This window comes from Grammomys surdaster, unplaced genomic scaffold (assembly GCF_004785775.1).
Source record: "Grammomys surdaster isolate TR1022 unplaced genomic scaffold, NIH_TR_1.0 125947, whole genome shotgun sequence".
In the NCBI taxonomy this organism is placed as follows: domain Eukaryota; kingdom Metazoa; phylum Chordata; class Mammalia; order Rodentia; family Muridae; genus Grammomys; species Grammomys surdaster.
Genome location: NW_021620769.1, coordinates 1,952,672 through 1,957,090, shown reverse-complemented (window position 1 = coordinate 1,957,090; position 4,419 = coordinate 1,952,672).

Here is a 4,419-nt window from a genome sequence, read left to right as displayed (position 1 = left end):
CTTCCAAAGGTCCCGAGTTCAATTCCCAGCAGCCATACGGTTCCTTGCAGCCGGGTTCCTTGCAGTCGGCAGGTCCAGGCGAGTGGGATGGTGAGTGTCCAAATAAATACTCTTGTAGAGCAGGAACTCAATTTTAATGTAACAGACTCTTGTTTATATAAACTCGGAGCATAGGGAGGAGGGGTTTTGGTGGGGTGTGATGACGTAGGGGGTGGAGAAGGGTGACAGAGGGTTTGGAGTGACTGACAGGGTCAATGGCAAAGCTCTACATCAGCAACAGCTGAGCAGAGGCAAGGCTAACCAGGTCCTATTGAGTCACTCCAGGACGGAAGTGACTAAGACAGGTTTCAAACAGAAGGCCCAAACCAGGGCCGAAATGGGGCCCAACAAGAAGCCTCATGGGACTAATCACAAAAGCAGAGGCCTCAGGTGACAGCCCACCTACACCAGGCGCCCAGATTGGCGCCCAGCACTCAAAATACCACCCTGGCCTAGCAACCACGCCTGAGCGACGGGAGGGCAGTTGCGCGCCTAGTGCATCTCACCAGCATCCCTTGTTGTCCTGGGCCACTCCACGCTCTAGTGACTGTCCAGGGCTCTGGGCCACTTGTCCTCCTCTGGTCCCTTTGCCTCCCATCCCTGGAATCCAGTCCCGCATCTCTTCCCTGTCTCCCAGCAGCGGCACCTTGGCATCGTCATGGGGGAGGGCAAGGATCCCGGGCAGGCAAAGTGCGTGCGGATTGGCGTTCGGGCGGCTGTGCCCCTGCCTTCCATGCACCACGGGCACAGATGGGGAGGAGAGACGAGGGGCCCAACAACAACCATCTGTAGTGGGGATCTGATGCCCTCTTCTGGTGTGCCTGAAGTCAGCCACAGTGTACTCATATACATGAAATAAATAGATAAACCTTAAAAAAAAAAAGAAGAAATGAAAAAAGAACAAATAAGACTGATGAATGATAATTTCTTTAAGATATTTAAGAAAATCCAATAAAAGGTCTGTGCTAATTACTAAACATTTACCTGATTCAAATCTACCCCCCACTCCAAGTTCTCAGTGACAAGGCTCAGGTCCGTCAGTAGTCAGTGTTGGAGGAATGCAGGAAGACCTCCTTTCTCTGCCACTGGTGAGCCAAGGCCATGCTATTCCCAATGAGGTCTGGAAGTCAGCCGTCCCACAGGTTCTCTTATCTCAGTTGGATAGTGGGTACTGGTTGCTCACTAAATCTGCTATTTGTATTTCTTTTAGTCTTTATCTCTTGCTCTCCAACAGCCTAGGCTGCCATTTTCTGCCTCGGTTAACAATTCTCTGTACTGAACTTTGTTCAGATTGTTGTGTTTATCTCTAGAGAGTGGAGCCTTGCTGATATGGACTGCTTTGTCTTTTCTTTCTTCACCCACTCCCCCCTTTTGTGTGTGTGTGTGTGTGTGTGTGTGTGTGTGTGTGTGTGAGAGAGAGAGAGAGAGAGAGAGAGAGAGAGAGAGAGAGAATCTCATGTAGCACAAGCTGACCACTGACCTCAAACTCAGTATGGACCTTGAACTTTGATCCTCATCCCAAAATCGAGGCTTACAAGTGTGCACCACTGAGTTCGCACAGTGTTGGAGATGGGACCTGGAGTGTATGCAAGACCAGCATTCCAATAACAGAGTAACATTCACAGCTCCGTTACCGAGAGACAATCCTGCATTTCATGCGTTGCCAACACCTAAGGAACTGCCAAGCATTTTCTGTGACTAGTGAAACGTCATGAATGCACTGAAGGAGGAGGCGGAGGTTTTAAAAGCCATGACTGGCACTGTGCAGAGCTTGGGGCTGCTGTACTCTCTCCTGCTCTGGGATGACCATACACTTACTTAGTTTTGAAAGCTCAGCGTCAGGGTTACACACCCTCAGTTCTCCCAGTCCTGGGCGCTGTTCACCGTTATGGAGAACTGTCCCTTCCGTTATGCTCCTCTGCAAGCCCCACCTGCTGGTCCTAGAGGCAGCTTCTGCCTTGTCACCCACTAGAGAGAAGGAACTGTAACTGGGGTTCTCAGAAGGGATGAGGGTATTCCGAATCAGTCGGTACTTCAGGCCCTCACTCTGGCTGTCAGACTACAGAGACAATGGACACCAAGACATTGAAATTCCCCCAGGAATTCCATGCTGGAAAAATAAAAAGATGAAAGACTAGGTCAGCCAGTGGACAAACTTGTCTCGGAGGAAGATTTGCAACTTTTCAGGCTATTCTGCAGGAGAGACTGGAACAGAGAAAAAGATGAGCTCATGATGGGTACCAGGACTACAGTTAGGCAGAACTCTGACCACGGATATAAGTGCCAGGACCCCAAGATAGACCTGAGGGAGAAATCACTCTATCATGTTGTCCCTCCTCTTCCCAACTGAATAAATCTCCCATCTTTTGCTATTATTCCTTGTTTCATTAATAAGGACAAGAGCCTTGGATTATTGGAGCTGTCGAGATCTAAGATTTGACCCTTGATAATGACAATAACAAAATAATCATGCTACTTCCATAAGAAAAGCTATGCCATAATATTCTGTCTGAAAAAAGGGGGTAAATAAAGTTGAAGTACTAGCCAACAATGACAGGAGGAAAAAAGAAATAACTTTTTAAAAAAAAAACTTGAATGTCTAGTTTTCATTGTGAGATGGAAAAGCCCCTGGGGAGGGGAGTACTGGACACTACTTATCGGTCACACAGGGCTTATCTGTCACACAGTTCTGACAGTTTCCAGACCTCTGTGCAGGAGAGGAACTGACACAATGAGGGGTGGGTGGGACACACCTGGACCAAAGCTTAGCTCTGTATTTCCTTTGCTCTCTGTTTAAACCTAACCCTTAAGTTAGGAGCATGAGAACGGACTGGGGAGGGTGTTTACTGAGCCTCTTTTCTTCCTCTTCCGGGTGTGAGCACAGCCCGCAGCTCTCCTCTTTCTGCATTGCCTTATGTCCTATTTGTTTACTAGGCCTACTGAAGATGGGCGCTGAGCCTGGTTTGCTGAGGGCTGCCAGCCCAGTCTCTGACCCTAACAACTGGTAACACTGAATTTTAGCGCTTACAGCTCAGAATCTTAAAACATTACCTTTCCCCCTGGCTACTTCCTACTTTTGTTCTTTATCTGTTCAGCACACTTCAAGTGTACTAATCATTTCCTGTTATATATACAGTGCCTGGGCCTTGTAGCACACCATAATGGTTTTTAACTAGTGTTAAGTTAGTTATAAGGCCACTCTTTCATAGCACATTGATGTTCTTGCCAGTTACATGGTAATCTTCACACTAGAGCCACGAGGTTACAAATGTAGTCATCCATTTTCCTTTGAGGATCTTGCTCAACTATCCACTACATGCTACCTAAGAAATAGTCAAATAACATAGTGCAGTAACAACAGCCTCTATTAATGTCCTGTTCCATTTACAGGAATAATGTCTTACACATATCATGTGATTGTAACATAGAAAGTACTACTGCTTCTGTTGTAAAGATGAGAGTAGGGAAACACGTGTGAAGATGGGATTTAAAACAAGCCTTAGCAGCATTCTCCTATGATGCACTGGACACCTGACTCGAATGCCTTAGACAGGCATTAGCAGGGTTGGAGGCTGTAGAGGACGGGCCACCTTCCTCACTTAGGGCCTCTACCTCCTATTTCCTTGTTAACACACGAGAAGATGAGTGTGTCCTCTCATACACAAGATGATGAGCCTGTTCTCACACAATTGTCACTCCTTAGTAATCAAATATGATTGAAAAGGTGGAGGTAGCTTTATCACAGCTTAGTTGAGGCCCAGTGAGGGAAAGCTATTTCTGTTTCTGACCCCTCCCTTCAGTGTTACTCGTCTGGGCCTGCCATCTTTTAGCCAGGAGACAACCCCTCAAGAAATCAATGTAAGGAGAAAGGAAGAATTATCCCTAAAAGAGGCAGTGTCCTTATATACCGCAGACACCCCCAGTATAGCAGCTTATAGATCTTGGCTGCTAAGCTTACTTGATTTTCCAGTTCTGACTCAGAAGGGAAAACTTTTCTTTTGCTCTCTTCCTATCTCTTCTTCAGATACCGGTTAGACCTCTAAGACACTCTGAGCACTCTCCTCTCTACCTCTCTCCCTCTCTCCCTATCTCCCTCTCTCCCTCTCTCCCTCTCCCCCTTTCCCCTCCCCCTCCCCCTCCCCCTTTCCCTCTCCCCCTCCCCTCTCTTCCACCCCCACTCCCTCCCCTTCCCCCTCTCCCCCTCCCCTCTCTTCCACCCCCACTCCCTCCCCTTCCCCCTCTCCCCCTCCCCCTCTCCCCTCCCCCTCCCCTCTCCCACCCCCTCCCCCTCTCCCCTCCCCCTCTCCCCCTCTCCCCCCTCCCCTCTCTCCCACCCCCTCCCCCCTCTCTCCCTCCCCCTTCCCCCTCTCCCCTCCCCCT